At 42.8% G+C, this 20,790-nt stretch overlaps 1 protein-coding gene across 1 annotated transcript in view; it reads left to right on the forward strand.

The window, feature by feature from the left end:
* NOP58 (NOP58 ribonucleoprotein) overlaps positions 1-20,790 on the forward strand; it is a 65,896-nt gene that overhangs the window by 37,230 nt on the left and 7,876 nt on the right. The gene's annotated exons all lie outside the window — the stretch shown is intronic.

Raw genomic sequence — 20,790 nt, forward strand, 5'->3', positions numbered from 1 at the left:
ACCTTTTTCTGCCCATTTATTTAAATAAAGATTTGTATCTTACTCAAATTTTAATATTAGATGAGCAACACTTCTTAGTATCTGTTCAGAAGGGTGTGGGGGACAGTATCCCTACCTTTATTTACTTGTTTGCAATTCTAAAAGGCACACCAAAATATTTTTCTTTTTTTTTTTTTGGACAGAGTTTCACTCTTGCCCGGGCTGGAGTGCAATGGCACGATCTCAGTTCACTGCAACCTCCACCTCCCGGGTTCAAGCAATTCTCCTGCCTCAGCCCCCCAAGTATCTAAGATTACAGATGCCTGCTACCATATCCGGCTAATTTTTGTATTTTTAGTAGAGACAGTGTTTCACCATGTGTCCAGGCTGTTTTAAACTACTGACTACAAGCATGAGCCACCATGCCCAGCCCAAAATAGTTCTTAAGACCCTGATTTGTTTAGTGAACCTGAAGTGACATTTTAAAAGGTTGTACAAAGTGATAATAAAGAAAGGAGAATAACAAAAAAAACAAAGTGTCAGTGGGAGTGACATATAAAGCAGGACAATAGAATACCAGTGAACCTGAAGTGACATTTTAAAAGATTGTACAAAGTGATAATAAAGAAAGGAGAATAACAAAAAAAAACAGTGTCAGTGGGAGTGACATATAAAGCAGGACAATAGAATACCAAAGAGAAATCTTTATTTCTGAGTGATCATGTTTAGTATGCAAACAGAAGCCTGGTAGACCACCTTAGTGTCATGACAGTTACGAGTTTCATAGCACTGTTATGTTTTGCCAGTTTGTATATGTCATACACATCATACTGAAGACTAGTAAAAGCTGTTGGTAGATGGAAACTAGAATGACTATGGCTTTTGAGTTCCACCTCTGCTTTTTTTTTTTTTTTTTTGTAGACAGTCTCATGCTGTCATGTAGGCTGGAATGCACTAGGGCAGTCTCAGTTCACTGCAACTGCTACCTCCTGGGTTCAAGCAATTCTCCTGCCTCAGCCTCCCAAGTAGCTGGGATTACAGGTGCCCACCACCATACCCGGCTAATTTTTTTAATTTTTAGTAGAGCAGGGTTTCACTGTGTTGGCCAGGCTGGTTTCAAACTCCTGATCTCATGATCAGCCTGCCTCAGCTTCCCAAAGTGCTGGGATTACAGGCATGAGCCACCTCACCTGGCCCCACCTCTGCTTTTCAAGGCGACAGCCTCTCTGTGGTTTCCTTATTTGTAAATCACAGATGATGGTCAATTTTACCCCTCCTAATTCATTTGTAGAAAATGAAATGACACACTTTCAGAGATGTTACTAGGTTTCAAATTTAGTTAATTTACTTGAAGTCAATGTTAAAATACATGCAGCCATCCCTAGACAAAGTTATATAATAAAGCCGGTTATCTTGTTCCCAGGAGAACATTGTCATTTTATATCATCCACTTGTACCACAGATTCCTAATTTGGGACAAAACAGACTTTAGTTTATGATCAACTTGATGAAAATGGCCTATCCACCTACCATGAGCTATGTAGTCGAAGGTTAACATCCAAAATGATAGGTTTTTGAGAAACCTAAATAATGAACTTCTAGTTACTTGAATAGTCTTCTGCAGACTTGTAGAAAGCATATTTGAATCACACAGCAGTCAGCTCTCATAAAGACTGAAGGCTTATTTAAAACACTAACCAAAGGGTACGTTTTGGTTCTACTTGGTACTATTGAAGCATTTGTCCTAATAAAAAGCCTTGTGAACTTAGTTTGAAATCGGAAATTTGGGTCAATTTTATATGCCTAGTTTTGATTAGTAAATTTTAAGAATTTCTGTGGCTGCACCACAAAAAATTTCTGCTGAAAACCTACTGATTCTCCACTTCCCTTCAAAAATGTTAATTTCTCTTTTCTGGTTTAAACTCCTGTATCTGTTCATTGCCTTCTGGTTCCTCAGCACGCTTCACAAGGCACTTGAGTGAGCTATCTTCTCTCCAACCTCAGAACGTTATCTGCAGCACTCTGTCTCAGGGCTCTTTTAGAAAGGATTTATTTGCTGCCCATGAAGCATTCTTTGATTCATTTGTTGCTTCTCTATGGTCATTTTCAGACTTGGCTCAGGCTCATCCTTTATCCCAGTTAGGGCCACATGTCTCAAACCCTGACTAGTATACATAGGAATTATCTAGAGACCTTGCTTGATAAAATGCAAATCTGATGCTCTATTAGTGCCACCAGAGCAAAAAAAAATAGCAGATCTGAGGTCTGGGTTGGGGCCCAGAATTTCCTTGTTTTACGCAAACTCAGGTGGTACTAGATGAAGGGTCTGTGTGTATGGTAGCAAAGTACTAGGGTAAATTACTTAAACTCTCAGAACCTGTTTGCCTATCTGAAATTGGATTTCTCTGAGAATTACATGAGATTATGCTTGTGAAGAGGTTTATGTGATGAAGTCAAGATTAACCCCTAGTTACTTGAGACTGAAAAAGGAGGATCACTTGAGTCCAGGAGGTTGAAGCTACAGTGAGCCATGGTTGCACCACAGCACTCCGGCCTGGGCGACAGCAAGACCCTGTCTCTTTAAAAAAAAAAGAGTGCAGTTGACTTTTGAACAATAAGGGGTTGGGGGACTGACCCCTTGTGCAGTCGCAGTTTTGCATATGACTTATGACTACCCCAAAACTTAATAGCCCAGTGTTGACCAAAAGCCTTACCAATAGCAGTCATGATACATTGTTATATGTATTATTCACTGTATTCTTACAATAAGCTAGAGAAAGGCCAGGTGCGGTGGCTCAAGCCTGTAATCCCAGCACTTTGGGAGGCCGAGGCGGGTGCATCATGAGGTCAAGAGATCGAGACCATCCTGGTCAACATGGTGAAACCCCGTCTCTACTAAAAATACAAAAAAGTTAGCTGGGCATGGTGGCGCGTACCTGTAATCTCAGCTACTCAGGAGGCTGAGGCAGGAGAATTGCCTGAACCCAGGAGACGGAGGTTGCAGTGAGCCAAGATCGCACCATTGCACTCCAGCCTGGATAACAACAGTGAAACTCTGTCTCCCAAAAAAAAAAAAAAAGCTAGAGAAAAAATTGAGAAAATACTGTTCATTAAGTGGAAGTGGATGATACAAAGGTGTTCATACTTGTTTTCATGTTGAGTAAGCTGAGAAGAAGAGGTGTTAGTCTTGCTATCTCAGGAGTGGCAGAGGCAGAATAAAATCTGTGTGTGTCAAGGGTCAACGGTAAATTAGAATGATGGTTCCTAAAACAAGTAGGAATTAGAAACACCCGGAGAACTTTTTTTGTTTTTTTTTTTTTTTGAGATGGAGTTTCGCTCTTGTTACCCAGGCTGGAGTGCAATGGCGCAATCTCGGCTCACCGCAACCTCCGCCTCCTGGGTTCAGGCAATTCTCCTGCCTCAGCCTTCTGAGTAGCTGGTATTACAGGCACGCGCCACTATGCCCAGCTAATTTTTTGTATTTTTAGTAGAGGCGTGGTTTCACCATGTTGACCAGGATGGTCTGGATCTCTTGATCTAGTGATCCACCCGCCTCGGCCTCCCAAAGCAGAGAACTTTTTAAACGGTAAGTTTCTGATTTAGTAGGTATAGGGTAGGGCCCAAGACTTTCCATTTGTTAGAGATTCCAGTTGATGGTTGGGGACATCTGGACCACTGTACTGCAAGGACTTCCGTCTATTACCTTGCTTACTCTTATGGTTCTCCAAACCAAAACCTGACTTGCTGGTCAAGAAGTCTAGCCTGTGCATTTTGGCAACATGAAAAGCACTAGAAAACCAGCATCCCAGGCCTCAGTTGTGCTGTTGCACTATGGGTAATTGAAGAGCCCCGGAAGGCTAGACCTCAGGTAAATACTACTCCTACATAGATAATGCAAGGTTGACTAGGTACAAGAAATACAATTATTAGCATTGTTTGCTGGCTATAATAATTTGCTTTTGAAGGGACGAATTTAATTGCTGATACTGCAAGTGTTCTATGTATATTTAGTATTACATAAAAGGGAAAAATCTTAGTGATTTTTTTTTCTTTTTTTGAGATGGAGTTTTGCTATTGTTGCCCAGGCTGGAGTGCAATGGGATGATCTCGGCTCACCACAACCTCCGCCTCTGGGTTCAGGTGATTCTCCTGCCTCAGCCTCTGAGTAGCTGGGATTACAGGCATGTGCTGCCACGCCCGGCCACTTTGGCTGAAATTTTAAGGAGTCTGATATGACTAGTTGAAAGAAAATTATCAATTTAGCATTATTTTTATTTATACTAGACTCACCATGGTTTCATATTCAAGTGTATTCTATTTAGTATTTTTGAGTACTTCCAGATTGTTTTTTTATAGACTGCAGTGAATGCCTTTGTACATTATTTTCATGTATTTGCATTTCCATAGGATAACTTTTAGATGTAGAATTACTACGTCAAAGGGGATATAGTGTAAAATAATGTCAGTTTGCCTCCCAAAGAATGCCGTAATTTACACTCCAACAAAGCATTAAGAGAAAACTCCTATGTGAGGAACTGTCTCATAGTCATCTTTTTATTTAGCATCTATCCCAGTCCCCTGCTCACTAGCACAGTTTTTCATACAGCAGCAAACAATGTTTTAAATTATTAACTTGAACCAAGTGGCTTTAAACCTGGGTAATTTTCCCCTTACAAACCAAGATGAATGAAAAGGTTTCGTTTATCGGTACAACATTGAAATCATCTTCAGGATTATACACTCCCACCTGTCCTTGTGCTGCTAACCCAAAGGGTATGGTGTGAGCCACCACATCCAGCCTTGGAACATTTGGTAGCCTGAAAGTACTGGAATCTTGTCATTTGAAAAAATGAATAGTTTGAATCTAGCAATGAGTTGTGCTTGCTACCCCTGTGGAGACAGGTTGGAATAGCAGCTCACTGGAGGTTTCTCACAAAGCCTGGGACCCACGGCTGGTATTTGCTACTTTGGTTTACACCAAGTCCTGGCAAGCCACCAAACAATAGCTTTGGAAGTGGCTGCCTGGAAATTCCTGGCCTACAGTACTGAGAGGACCACTAGTACTCAACTGGTCAAGACGTCCGTTTGCATACCAACTCCTATGTCATAGCAGCAAATGCTGCCTTCAAAGTTTGAAGATAAACTATAATTAGTATAGCTATGAATGCATCCTGTATAAAAGTAACCAAAGGTGAACAAACTCATAACAACTACAGCCCTTGATTACTCAGGCTGTCACAGTACTTGAGAGCTAATGGCTGTAAATGAGACAACAGGGAGCATGACATCACATTTATCAAACATTTGATCTGTTTGTCAGGGAAATAGGAGATTTTAGAATTAAAAGGAATCCAGGAGGTCACTTATATACAATGAAGACTCAGACCCAGAGAGACCTGGTGTATTCCAAAGACATTAGCCTGCTCTTTTCTCTTAGGAACAGAAGGCAATTTTTTTTTTTTAATGAAAAGCTTACACATTTAATTCAGCTTTTAGGTTGCTCTACCTTCCACTTTACAGGAAAACTATCATAGGAAGCAATCAGATCCAAAATGTGCAACGTTAAAGTTGAATAAGAATATAGGGGAGCAGGGTGGTCACGCTGGCTTACATACATAATCCCAGCACTTTGGGAGGCTGAGACAGCCTGGCCAACATGGTGAAACCCCGTGTCTACTAAAAATACAAAAATTAGCAGCGTGTGGTAGCACATGCCTGTATTCCCAGCTACTCAGGAGGCTGAAGCGGGAGAATCACTTGAACCTGGGAAGCAGAGGTTGCAGTGAGCCTAAACTGTGCCATTGCATTCCAGCCTGGGCGACGGAGCAAGATCCATCTCAAAAAAAAAGTTGAATGCGATGTGTGAACCTTGATGTATCCTGATTTCAAAACATGAAGGACATAAAAGATATTCTGGGAACAGTTAGAGAATTTCCAATATGAACTGGATATTACATGATTTTAGGGAATTATAATTACTTTTAGATGTGATAAGGCTACTGGGGTTATGAGGATAATGTCCTTCGTTTTTAAAGATGCATGCTGTTGGGAGGAAGTATCCTGATGTCTATAATTTGTTTTGCAGTGCTTCAGCAGAAATTATAAATAGAAATAGATGAAGCAAATACAGCAAAATGTTAGCAATTGTTGAAATATGGGTGGTGGTGGGTATGTGAACGTTCATCATACTATTTTCTCCCTTTTTATTCTTGAAAGCTTGAAGTGATCATAATAGAAAGTCCTAATTTTTAAAGCAGAAACATGCTATTTATTTTGCTTTAATTCTGAGTTATTTCTCTCTGAAAACTTCCAAGATCCTTACAGCATTCTTGGCCAGCAAGTATTTGGGACACCCAGTATGGGCCAGGTACTTGTGAGCAGGGAGAGCTCAAGGAAAAAGATGCAGTAGCTGTTGACCTCAGAGTTGACAAAGTGAACCTCAGACCTCAAATGCTCCTTCTGAAGAAGGCATGTTCCCATTGAAATCAGTGACTGGGGAAGGGGGAATGCAGGGAAGCAGCGGTTAGAGATCGCCATAGAAGATGAGAATTATGGAAATTAAGAAGGCAGAAGCTGTGAAGTTGAATTTAGTTTATTAAAGAGAAACTGGACCTTGTGTGGTGGCTCACGCCTGTAATCCCAGCACTTTGGGAGGCTCGAGGCAGGTGGATCATGAGGTCAGGAGATTGAGACCATCCTGGCTAACACAGTGAAACCCCGTCTCTATTAAAAATACAAAAAATTAGCCAGGTGTGGTGGCACGCAGCTGTAGTCCCAGCTACTCGGGAGGCTGAGGCAGGAGACTAGCTTGAGCCCGGGAGGCGGAGGGTGCAGTGAGCCAAGATTGAGCCACTGCACTCCAGCCTAGGTAACAGACCAAGACTCCATCTCAAAAAAAAAAAAAAAAAAAGCATTCCTCTCCCTTTCTCTATTAACCATGAAATAGCACTTGCCTGTAGTCTCAGCTACTCAGGAGACTGAGGCAGGAGGATCACTTGTGCCCAGGAGTTCGAGTCTAGACTGGGCAACATAGCAAAACCCTGTCTCTGGGGAGGAAAAAAAAAAAAAGCAGAGCCCCACCCCTTGGCAGGTAATAAAGTTGGGAATACAGCTGCATACTATTGTAGCCCCATCTCCCCACCCTAAAACTGTCCTTCGACATCCTTTTAAGCTTTGGCATTTAGTACTCACCTGTCGAGCTCTTCTGTGCCACAGACGTGTAAGGAGGTAGTTATGTGCCTTCTCGGGGCCTCAAAAAACTGCCTCTTGACCTGAGCCAAGAAGCAGGGAGGGCTTGGTTTCTAGCAAGGGTAAATGTGCCTGACTCCAGGAAAAGAGTCAGACAACAAATACATCTATTTATAGCCTAAAATCTGCTGGGCCAGCAACATGCTAATAACCAGCTGGGCATGATGGAGCGGCCACAAGCTGACTGTGAGGATGACAGAGCCCTGCACTACTGGTCAGAGAATATATATGTGAAAGTGCTGCATAAGCCAAATGGCACTGTTTAAAATATCCTTGCTGTTGTTACAAGCTGATTTCACTACTTACTAGTTCATGTTCTTAGACAAGTCAACTTTGCCCTCTCAGTCTCCGTTTCTTTAGCTATAAAATGGTTTTTTTTTTTTTAATCTTGTAGAGCTCTTAGAAACTCTGATTTTAAAAATGCACAGGCCAAGTGCAGTGGTTCACACCTGTAATCTCAGTACTCTAGAAGGCCAAGGCAAGTGGGTCACTTGAAGTCAGAAGTTTGAGACCATCCTGGCCAACGTGGCGATACTCCATCTTTAATAAAAATACAAAAATTGGGGGCAGGTGTGGTCCTGTAATCCCAGCACTTTGGGAGGCCAAGGCAGGTGGATCACAAGGTCAGGAGTTCAAGACCAGCCTGGCCAACATAGTGAAACCCTGTCTCTAGAAAATAAAAATACAAAAATTAGCTGGGTGCAGTGGTACATGCCTGTAGTCCTAGCTATTTGGGAGGCTGAGGCAGGAGAGTCACTTGAACCCGAGAAGCAGAGGTTGCAGTAAGCCAAGATCTCACCACTGCACTCCAGCCTGGGTGACAGAGTAAGACTTTGTCTCAAAAAAAAAAAAAAAAATCGGTGTGATGGCACACCCCTGTAATCCCAACTACTCAAGAGTCTGAGGCAGGAGAATCACTTGAACCCAGGAGGCAGAGGTTGCAGGGAGCGGAGGTTGCAGTGAGCCGAGATTGCACCACTGCACTCCAGCCTGGGTGACAGCGAGACTCTGTCTCAAAAAAAGGCACAAATTCCTTGTAAACTGAACAAATATAGTATTATTACTCAAAATTTATTCTACATTAAAAAAAAAATAAGACCCAAGAATTTACCAGCTCCATTTTCTCTTATTTTGGGACACACAGCTAGCTAGAATATTCCTCAGCCTTTCTTGCAGTTAGCTATGGCCATGGGGTGAGCTCTACCCAACGAAATGGTAGTGGGTGGCAGTAATTACATCACTCAGAGGCCTGTTCCATAAAATCCCCCAATACACTCCACAATGCCTTATCCCTCCATTCTGTCTCAATGTGGCACATATGATGAACTTGCAAGTCATTTGTTAGAGAAGTTACAAGATAGAAGAAACCTGGGATGCTGAATCACCAGTGGTGTCAAGGACCCACAGATGAAGAACATGTTTTGGACTTCATAGACAAAGAATAAACTTTTCTAATGTTTAGGCAATCATATTAGGTTGAACTACATGAAATTGCCAATATTTGACTGGCTTTGACCTATAAAAATAATTCATATGGTACTGCCTAATAGACATTTTGGTTTGTTGCCTCTAAAATGAAAATCTTAATGGGAAAATAAAATGATTTTAATTTTTTTTTTTTTTTTGCTGGAGTGCAGTGGCACAATCATGGCTTACTGCTGCAGCCTTAATCTCCCCTGGCTCAAGTGATCCTCCCACCTCACCCCTAGTTGCTGGGACTACATGCACATGCCACCATGCCTGGTTAATTTTTGTATTTTTTGTTGTGATGGGGTTTGCCATGTTGCCCAGGCTGGTCTCAAACTCCTGGGTTCAAGCAATTCACCCACCTTGGCCTCCCAAAGTGCTGGGATTACAGGTGTGTGTGAGCCACTGCCCCTGGTGTTTTTTTGTTTGTTTGTTTTTGTTTTTAAGACAGAGTCTCCTGTTCCTGAGGCTGGAGTGCAGTGGTGCGATGTCAGCTCACTTTAGTCTCAACCTCCTAGGCTCAAGTCATCTCCCACCTCAGCCTCCCAAGTAGCTGGGACCACAGGTGTGCAGCACCACGCCCAGCTAATTTTTATATTTTTTTGTAGAGACGGGGTCTCCCTATGTTGCCCAAGCTAGGCTCAAAGTAGATTCAAGTGATCTTCCCAAAGAGTGGGGATTACAGGCGTGGACCCCACACCCAGACTGAGGAAATCTTTTTAACAGCCACATTTTCAAAAGTGAGAAGGGAAATTAGTATTCTTGAGCTCATAGATGAGAGATTGTAAACTGTCTTTGGTCCACATTTGGGTGTAAAAATATTTTATTTGCTACATACAATGTTGGCCCACGTAGTTTTAAACAATTGAATTCATTGCTGAATCAAATATATCTTCCTGTGATACAGTCAAAAATATTTTTCTTTTTCATTGTTTTTTTGACCTTTGGAATTAACATAGCAAAGCAAAAACCTAAAACCAAACTAAACAAGCAAAAAGAACAAAGCTCCTTTAATAAACAAAGAATTAAACTGTTTAGGCCTTGAGAGAGAGATCAATTTATAATTATGAGATGAGTAAGTTGTTCTAAAACATAACATTAAATTCAGAAAACAAAAATGAAGAAATTGATAAAATTGACCACATTACTCTTGAATGGCAAAAATCCTGTAAAATAGTCAAAATATAACGGATTTTTTTTGTTTGTTTTTTTAGAGAGGAGTCTCGCTTTGTTGCCCAGGCTGGAGTGCAGTGGCACGATCTCAGCTCATTGCAACCTCCGTCTCCCAGGCTCAAGTGATTCTCCTGCCTCAGCCTCCCAAGTAGATGGGACTACAGGTGTACACCACCATGCCCAGCTAATTTTTGTATTTTTAGTAGAGACAGGGTTTGACCATGTTGGCTAGGATGGTCTCAACCTCGTGACCTCCTGATCTGCCCGCCTTGGCCTCCCAAAGTGCTGGGATTATAGGTATGAGCCACCATGCCCATCCGATACTTTCTTTAATATGTAAAGAGATTAAAGAAGGTAATAAGAAAAAATGGGCTGGGTGAGGTGGCTAATGCCCATAATCCCAGCATTTTGGAGGGTGAAGCGGGTGGATCCTGAGGTCAGCAGTTCAAGATCAGCCTGGCCAACATGGTGAAACTCCATCTATATTAAAAATACAAGACTTGGTAGTACATGCCTGCTTGAACCCAGGAGGTGAAGATTGCAATGAGCCAAGATTGTGCTACTGCACTCCAGCCCGGGTGACAGAGTGAGTCTGTCTCAAAAAAAAAAATAGCTGGGACTGGTGGCAGGCACCTGTAATCCCAGCTACTCGGGAGGCTCAGGCAGGAGATTCACTTGAACCCAGTAGGCGGAGGTTGCAGTGCGCCGAAACCACACCATTGCCCTCCAGCTTGTGCAACAGAGCGAGACTCTGTCTCCAAAAAAAAAAAAACGAAAAGGAATGAAAAATACAAATAGCAAAGGCCGGGCGCGGTGGCTCACGCCCATAATTTCAGTACTTTGGGAGGCCGAGGCGGGTGGATCACGAGGTCAAGAGATCGAGACCATCCTGGTCAACAAGGTGAAACCCCGTCTCTACTAAAAATACAAAAATTAGCTGGGCATGGTGGCGCACACCTGTAGTCCCAGCTACTCGGGAGGCTGAGGCAGGAGAATTGGTTGAACCCAGGAGGCGAAGGTTGCGGTGAGCCGAGATTGTGCCATTGCACTCCAGTCTGGGTAACAACAGTGAAACTCCGTCTCAAAAAAAAAAAAAAAGAAAGAAAGAAAGAAAAAAAAAAGAAAAATACAAATAGGCAGTTCGAGAAGAAAAGTTAAGGCTGGGTGCAGTGGCTTACGCCAGTAATCCCAGCATTTTGGGAGGCTGAGGGGGGTAGATCACCTGAGGTCAGGAGTTCGAGACCAGCCTGGCCAACATGGTGAAACCCCGTCTCTACTAAATATACAAAAAATTAGTTGGGTGTGGTGGTGGATGCCTGTAATCCCAGCTACTTGGGAGGCTGAGGCGGGAGAATTACTTGAACCCAGGAGGTGGAGGTTGCAATGAGCCAAAGTCAAGCCACTGCACTCCAGCCTGGGCGACAAGAGCAAAATTCCATCTCAATAAATAAATAAAGAAGAAAAGGTATACAGGCCAGATGTGGCACACACCTGTAGTCCCAGCTACTCAGGAGGCTAAAGCAGGAGGAGCCTTTGAGCCCACGAGATTGAGGCTGCACTGAGCTATGATAGTGCCGCTGTACTTAAGTTTGGATGACAGAGCAAGAGTCTGCCTCTGAAAAAGAAAGGAAAAAAGGGCTGGGCACAGTGGCTCACACCTGTAATTCCAGCACTTTGGGAGGCCAAGGCAGGTGGATCATGACATCAGGAGATTGAGACCGTGCTGGCCAACTTGATGAAACCCCATGTCTACTAAAAATACAAAAATTAGCTGGCTGTGGTGGCATGTGCCTGTAATCCCAGCTACTCGGGAGGCTGAGGCAGGAGAATTGCTTGAACCAGGTAGTTGGAGGTTGCAGTGAGCCCAGATAACACCACTGCACGACAGAGGGAGACTCTGTCTCAAAAAAAAAAAAAAAAAAAGGAAAGAAGGTATACAGATCATCGATAAACACAAGAACAACTTTATCAAATTACCAAAACTAAGTAATAATAATATCCAATGTTGGCCAGAGTAAAGGGAAACAGACATACATTGTAGGTGAGAGTATAAATTTGTGGAAGCTTTTGGGAGGATATTTTGCTAATAGCTAGAGTAAAAATGCTAACCAGGCAATGATACTGCTAGTTTAATATATGAATCTAGTCACAAAAGTCACTAAGATATAGGTACAAGGATGTTCTTTATAGCATTGTATATATATTTATATTTATATATGTACAGTGCTATAAAAATGTATATATATAAATATATATACATATATACATACAATGCTATAAAGAATATCCTTGTACCTATATCTTTATATTTATATATGTATATATAAAGCTCATAAATGGAGCTAGTAAATAATCACATGTCCAAAAAATTCAGCAATTAAAATACGAAAATATTTCCTAGATAGACTATTTGGTGGGAAAAGCAAAGTGCAGAACAGTGTGAAACCATCTGTGTAAATTTTCGGAAAGGATATGTATGTTTTTCTTTTCTTTCCCTTCTTGTTCCATATATAAGAAACTATCAGGCCAGGCACACTGCCTCACACCTGTAATCTAAGGACTTTGGGAGGCCAACGTGGGCAGAGCACTTGAGCACAGGAGTTCAAGACCAGCCTAGACAAAATGGTGAAACACTGCCTCTACTAAAAATACAAAAAATTAGCTGGGCATGGTGGCTCTCTCCTGTTGTCCCAGCTACTCAGGAGATTGAGGTGGGAGGATCACTGGAGCTTCAGAAGTCGAGGCTGCAGTGAGCTATGATTGCACCACTACACTCCAGCCTGGGCAAAAGGAGTGAGATCCTGTCTCAAAAAAAAAAACAATAAACTATTAACAATTCCCACCTCTGGAGAAAGGGATTCGAGATTTGGAGATCAGAGAGTAGGGAGGAAGATGTTTGCTTTTCATTTCTTTTTGTATTGTTTCATTTTTATTTATTAATTAATTTATTTTTGAGACAGGGTCTGGCTCTGTCACCCAGGCTGGACAGTGGCATGAGCTTACCTCTGCTTCCCAGCATTAGAAATAGATGCTCGATGCCTCAAAGAAAAATTAACACTGAGACAAAGGATTTTTCAGCAACGCAATTTTTACTTTCTGGACTGAAGGAAGGGTACTCTCGCTAGCCACTGTGCCACAAGAGTCCAACGAACAAAGGAAAACACAAACTTATCTCTTAGGCATTTGGGGTAATCCTTACTGCTGTGTCTGATCTCCATTGGCTGGAGCCAGACCTCACAACTTAAACTAAAACCCAATTGGCTAGTAACTTAAAACTTTTCTAAACAGGTAAAAGTAATGAAGAGCTGGGACATGCCTGTGAGCATGTCCAGCACAGATATCTTGGTTAAAGTACAAGGACATAGAGTGTACTACATGCTTGTAAGCATGGCATATCTAACAGCTACAGAGGATAGAGTTTAACAAAGTTATTAACACACTTATTCTTTAACAAGAAAGGAAACTTTAAAAAGGAACTTTGCTACTTCCCACACTGGGCTCAAGTGAGCCTCCCACCTCAGCCTCTCTGGTAGCTGAGACTGCAGGCAGGCATCACCACACCTGGCTGATTTTTCTATTTTTGGCAGACATAGGGTTTCACCACGTTGCTGAAGTTGTCTCAAACTCCTGAACTCAAGCAATATGCCTGCCTTGGCCTCCCAAAGTGCTGGGATTACAGGTGTGAACCACCATGGCCAGCCTGTTTCATTTTTAAAAACATGTGCCTATGTTATTTTCACATGTATTATTTTCATACTTTAAAAATGTAAAATAAATGAAGCTATAGGCAAAAACTACCATAATACATTTTATCTAAAGCTAGGATACCGGTTATTTGTTTTGCTGTTTGTTTACTTCTTGAAGAAATCATGAGGTATATATATATATATATAGTTTTATGGCTTCACCACTGTAATCCCCAAGGCTTTTCCAGTAAGGAACAAAGTAGAAAGTGTAAAGTATAAATGAACAGATTATTTGAGATTCATCACTTTCTGCACATAGCTCTTCCTTATCCCCAGTTACTATTCTTTGTACGTCAGGCTAAGAAATCACCCCATGGTTTTGAAAGTATTAAGGTACCATTTTAAATCGGAAAAACTAGAATCACAGAAGAGTGATAAGGACAGAATTATAAATTCCAGCTTCCACCTGTTTACTCTCTGTTGGAGAAATGTAATGTAGTGAAATGGTAGACTAGGGACTAAAGTGTTGTATTACAGTAGACTTACATTAATGCCAATGATCTGATTTGATCTTAAATGAAGTGTAATGATTTGAAAGAATGCACAGATTTTGCTATTTCTTCTCTACTTGTTCTAGATCGTTTTTCTCTTTTTTATAGTCTTCTTTAGAGCTTTCCTCAATCTCTTGTCAGTTCTTGGAATTGGATTTTCTTACCTCTTCCCAAATCACAGATGTTTTCCCACCCTGTGAAATCTAGGGGCTGGCTGGCCAGAGTGTTACCGCAATTGTGTTCTTCTGGAGGAAATCCTTTCTTTATCTGCCAGGAATTTCTGGCTCCAAACTGGGGGAAAAAAATCTGGTGCAGTGCCAGGTAATTGCCTTCTTCCTTTTCCTTTAGCCGTCTGCAGGAGACTAGCTGGAGCCCAAGGGTAAAACCACAGCCTCCAGGGTTGGAAGGGAGAAACTTTCAGGGATCCTGAAGGTTAAGGCCCATCACTTCTCCTCCATACAGATGGAACATCATTTAAGCAACAGCCTAGACTTTGTCAGTGCCTTCCAAAAGGAGAACTCATTAAAACTTGTTGATCACAAATCTCAGTGTTAAAAAGCACTACCATAAATTTTTTATTTCATCTACGCCAGAGGTTGGCAGACATTTTTGCAAAGGACCAGTTAATATTTTAGGCTTCACTGATTATATGATCTCTATCATGACTGCCTAACTCTTCCACTGTGGTGCAAAAGCAGCCACAGAGAATAGCAAAATGAATGCGTGTGGCTGTCTTCCAATAAAACTTCATCGACACTGAAAGGTGAGTTTCATTTTATTTTCCCATGTCATGCAAAATTGTTCTTTTTTTCCCCCCATCCATATATAAATGGAAAAACCATTCTTAGCTCATGGGCAATATAAAAACAGATAGCAGGCTGTATGTGGTTTCTTGGCCCCTGATATCAACAACCGGTTTTCTTCTTTTTTTTTTTTTTGAGACAAGAGTCTTCCTTGGTCACCCAGGCTACAGTGCAATGGCGAGATCTCAGCTCACCTGCAACCTCCACTTCCTAGGTTCAATAATTCTCCTGCCTCATCCTCCCGAGTAGCTGGGACTACAGGCGCATGCCACCACACCCAGCTGATTTTTGTATTTTTTTAGTAGAACCAGGGTTTTACCATGTTGGCCAGGATGGTCTCGATCTCTTGACCTCATGATCCACCTGCCTCAGCCTCCCAAAGTGCTGGGATAACAGGCGTAAGCCACTGCGCCCGGCCTTTTTTTTGTATTTTTAGTAGAGATGGGGTTTCGCCATTTAGCCAGGGTGGTCTTCAACTCCTGACCTCAGGTGATTCACCCACCTCGGCCTCCCAAAATGCTGGGATTACAGGTGTGAGCCACGATGCCCGGCCAACAGCTGAGTTTCAAACTGTGTTTTGGCAAACTCTCTGAGGAGAGAAAGAGCTCACTGGGCCAGGGAATCCCAGACTGGTCTTTCAGTCCCTCTTTTTTGTTTTATATATTGTCTTTTCAAATTTTGTTTTGAGGGTTCCATAACCAAAAGCTTAAAAGTCACTGATCTAAGCAGAATCCCTTCTTTTGCAACTTGAGCCCATTTACTTTTGGTGTTCCCTCAGTGCAGGTGGAGAAGAGCTGGTCATTTAACTCATTTATTTTTTTTTAGAGATAGAGTTTCTTTTTTTTTTTTTTTTTTGAGACGGAGTTTTGCTGTTGTTACCCAGACTGGAGTGCAATGGCACTATCTTGGCTCACCACAACCTCCGCCTTCTGGGTTCAAGCAATTCTCCTACCTCAGCCTCCCGAGTAGCTGGGACTACAGGCACACACCACCATGCCCAGCTAATTTTTGTATTTTTAGTAGAGATGGGGTTTCACCTTGTTGACCAGGATGGTCTCGATCTCTTGACCTTGTGATCCACCCGCCTCGGCCTCCCAAAGTGCTGGGATTATAGGCGTGAGCCACCACGTCAGGCCATAGAGATACAGTTTCTACATGTTGGTCAGGGTGGTCTCAAACTCCTGAACTCAGGGATCCGCCCACCTCAGCCTCCCAAAATGCTAGGATTACAGGCCTGAGCTCAGCCTCATTTAACTCATTTTAAAGGCCTCTCAAGGAAGTCACTGAATAATTGAAAACTCAGTCTTAAATAAGCCTTGTTCTTTCGTGTACTTCATAAGTCTGCCATATTTTTCAAATTCTTTAATTTGTATTTATTCTCTGCAAAATCATTTTCTTTTTTCTTTTCTTTTTTTTTTTTTGAGACCAAGTTTCACTCTTGTTGCCCAGGCTGGAGTTCAATGGCGCGATCTTGGCTCACTGCAACCTTCGCCTCTTGGGTTCAAGCGATTCTCGTGCCTCGGCCTCCCGGGTAGCTGAGATTACAGGCATGTGCCACCAAGCCCAGCTTATTTTGTATTTTTAGTAGAGACAGGGTTTCTCCATGTTGGTCAGGCTGGTCTCTAACTTCCGACCTCAGGTGATCCACCTGCCTCGGCCTCTCAAAGTGCTGGGATTACAGGCGTGAGCCACTGCACCTGGCCTCTCTCCAAACTCCTACAAAACTGCACACAGTGAAATACTCCAGATGGAAGAGCACCTTTCTGTGTATCCCAGCATCTTTTCCTTGTTATTCAGGGTGACCAGCAGCACCATGGCCAGAAGGAGTGCAGATAGTGCTAGAAGAGAGGCAAAAGGCAAGGCCAGGTCTGATGTGAGGATTAAGAGTTCGCTAAGTGGGAAAAAAAAAAGTCCTGAGATCAGGATCCAGAAAATCTTGAATGGACAGGAAGCAAAGTGTGATGTAGGTGAGGGCAAGCAATTTAGGAGAGACACTATGAGCAACACAGGGGTGCTCAGGATCATCTCCCATGTCTTCTTTATAGTCAAGTTTACATTTTTTGTTTGTTTGTTGACTTTTTTGGGTGGGGGTTATTTTTGAGACAGAGTCTCCCTCTGTCTACCAGGCTGGAGAGCAATGGCTCAATCTCGGCTCACTGCAACCTTCGCCTCCTGGGTTCAAGCAATTCTCTTGCCTCAGCCTCCCACATAGCTGGGATTACAGGCACACACCACCATACCCGTATGTATTTTTAGTAGAGACGGGGTTTCACCATGGTGACCAGGCTGGTCTTGAACTCTTGACCTCAAGTGATCCACCTGCCTCGGCCTCCCAAAGTGCTGGGATTATAGGCATTAGACATCGCACACAGCCTTTTTGGTGTTTCGTGTTTTTTTTTTTTTTTTTTGGTCTGTTTTTCAGAGAGTCTCACTCTGTCACCCAGGCTGGAGTGCAGTGATGTGATCATGGCTCACTGCAGCCATGCCTTCCCAGGCTCAATTGATCCTCCCACCTCAGCTTGCTGAGTAAATGTGACTACAGGCACTCACTACCATGCCCAGCTAATTTTTTGTATTTTTAGTGGATATGGGGTTCCATCATGTTGCCAAGGCTGGTCTTGAATTCCTGGGCTCAAGCAATCCTCCCACCTTTACCTCCCAAAGTGCTGGTATTTATAGGTGTGAGCCAACGCACCTGGCCCGTATGTTTGTTTTTTTTTGAGGCAGGGGTCTTGCTGTATTGCCCAGGATACAGTGCTGTGTTACTCAGGCTTGGTCTCAAACCTCAAGCAATCCTTCTTCCTCGGCCTCTTAAAGCACTGAAAGTACAGGCTTGAACCACCACACCCAGCCAATGCATTTTAGTTATAGCAAATATTTATATTAAAAGAGAATTAAAATCATCCATAATCCTACCACTCAGAGATAATTACTATTACAAAATTTGGTGTATGTCCTTCCAGAATTTTCTTCCGTGATCATATGTAAAACATTATTATTATTATTATTATTATTATTATTATTTGAGATGGAGTATCACTCTGTTGCCCAGGCTGGAGAGTAGTGGCACAATCTTGGCTTGCTGCAGCTTCCACCTCCCAGGTTCCAGCGATTCTCCTGCCTCAGCCTCCTGAGTAGCTCGGATTACAGGCACATAGCACCACACTCAGCTAATATTTGTATTTTTAGTAGAGATGGGGTTTCACCATGCTGGCCGGGCTGGCCTGGAACTCCTGACCTCAGGCGATCTGCCCACCTTGGCCCCCCAAAGTGCTGAGATTACAGACATGAGCCACCATGCCCAGCTTATATATAAAACATTTATATACACAGTATTGTCACTTTTTTTTTTTTGGAGACAGAGTCTTGCTCTGTTCCCCAGGCTGAAGTGCAGTGGCATGATCTCAGCTTACTGCAACCTCTGCCTCCCAGGTTCAAGTGATTCTTCTGTCTTTGCCTCCCAAGTAGCTGGGATTACAGGTGCATGCCACCACACCCAGCTAATTTTTGCATTTTTAGTAGAGACAGAGTTTCACTATGTTGGCCAGGCTGGTCTTGACCTGCTGTCCTCAGGAGATCCACCAGCCTTGGCCTCCCAAGGTGCTAGAATTATAGGCATTAGCCACCGTGCTTAGCCTCAAATTATCTTTTTAAGTGTGAGTCAGTCCCTGATACCAGCCAACATCAGATGCCTCCTGATGATGCACTGAAGAGGTTTTTTGTTTTTGTGGTTTTCCTGACAAAAATGCATATCTGATTAGAATTATGAGGAAATATAAGACAAACCAAGTGGAAGACCATTCTACAAAATGACTGCACTCTTAAAAATGTCAAGGTTTGGCTGTGAGTGGTGGCTCACCTCTGGAATCCCAGCACTTTAGGAGGCTCAGGTGGGAAGATTACTTGAGGCCAAGAGTTTGAGAGCAGCCTGGGCAAAACAGCCAGACCTCATCTCTACAAAAAAAATATAAAAATCAGCAAGGCATGGTAACATTAGCCTGTGATCCCAGCTACTCAGGAGGCTGAGGCAGGGGGATTAACTGAGCCCAGGAGGTTGAGGCTGCAGTGAGCCATGATCATGCCACCGCACTCTAGCCTGGGCAACAGAGTGAGAACCTCTCTCAAAAAGGGGGGGGAAATGGTCAAGGTTGGGAAGACAAAGAAAGACAGAGGAACTGGTCTAGATTAAAAGTGACTAAAGAGATAATAATGAAATACAGTGGCCAGCCATTCATGCCTGTAATCCCAGGGAGGGATTACTTTGGGAGGCTAAGGTGGGCAGATAACAAGGTCAGGAGTTTGAGACCAGCCTGACCAACATGGTGAAAACCTGTCTCTACTAAAAATACAAAAATTAGCCGGGTGTGGTGGCACGCAGCTGTAGTCCCAGCTACTCAGGAGGCTGAGGCAGGAGAATCGCTTGAACCTGGGAGGCAGAGGTTACAGTAAACCAAAATCAAGTCACTGCACTCCAGCCTGGCAACAGAGTCAGGCTCCGTCTCAAAAAATAAAAAAGAGAAATACAGTGCTTTGTCCTGAAGTGGATGTGGGTCTAAGACACAAGTAGTTATAAGGAACATTATAAGGATAATTAAAATTTGAACATGACCTTCAGATAAGATAATAGTACTGTCCCCATGTTAAATTTTCTGATTTTGTCAATTAAGTATAGTTATCTAAGAGAATGTCCTGGCCGGGCACGGTGGCTCAAGCCTATAATCCCAGCACTTTGGGAGGCCAAGGCAGGTGGATCACGAGGTCAAGAGATCAAGACCATCCTGGTCAACATGGTGAAACCCCGCCTCTACTAAAAATACAAAAAATTAGCTGGGCATGGTGGCGCGTGCCTGTAATCCCAGCAACTCAGGAAGCTGAAGCGGGAGAATTGCCTGAACCCAGGAGGCAGAGGTTGTGGTGAGCCGAGATTGCGCCATTGCACTCCAGCCTGGGTAACAAGAGCGAAATTCCATATCAGAAAAAAAAGAGAATGTCCTTGTTTTTAGGACATACATCAAGTATATTTAGGAGTGGAAGTACATGATCATCTGCAACTTACTCTCAAATGATTGAGAAAAAACTGTGTGTGGTGTGTGTGCATGTGAGAAAGAGATAATTATGAAATGAATGAGGGTAAAATATAAACAGTTGGTGAATTTGAGTAAAGGATATATGGGAAAAGTTACCCCTCCAAAAAAAGTAATCAATCATGTTAGTTCTGTGGTTGCAACTCATCAGTGTCTTCCCATGATACTAAAATGAAAACTCCTCCTTAGGGCCTACAACTTCCCTGAAATGTGCAGCCTGCTTCTTGATCTCTCTGGCCTCATCTCCTTTCATTCTGTTCTTTGATCACAGCCTGCCAGCCACACAGATTTTGTTTCTGATTCTGGAGCACTCTTGCCCCCAGGCCATAGGACTTCTGTCTCCCTCAGTCTAAAATACTCTTCCTCCAATTCACAGGGCTCATTCCTTATCATTCAGGTTGGAGTTCTTGTATACTTCCTCAAAGGAACCTCCCCAGTCACCTTTCTAACATTGCCCCCATCTCTCTAACCAAAAGTTTTCAGTGTACCAATTATTTACCTCTGTCTACCTCCTCCAGTAGACTATAAAAATCCAAGAGCAGGATCTGTGTGGTCTTATGCATCGCGCTAAATCAAAAGCAGGATCTATTTTCTCTTATGCATCATCCTATCTCCTGCACCTAATTCTGTATAAGAGGACATGCTCAGGCTGGACCATACCTGTAATCCCAGCACTTTGGGAAGACAACTCAGTAGGATTTATTTGTCTGAGGTCAGGAGTTGAAGACCAGCCTGGCCAACATGGTGAAACCCTATCTCTACTAAAAAACAAAATTAGCACAGTGTGGTGGCAAGCACC

This window comes from Callithrix jacchus, chromosome 6, assembly GCF_049354715.1.
Source record: "Callithrix jacchus isolate 240 chromosome 6, calJac240_pri, whole genome shotgun sequence".
In the NCBI taxonomy this organism is placed as follows: Eukaryota; Metazoa; Chordata; class Mammalia; order Primates; family Cebidae; genus Callithrix; species Callithrix jacchus.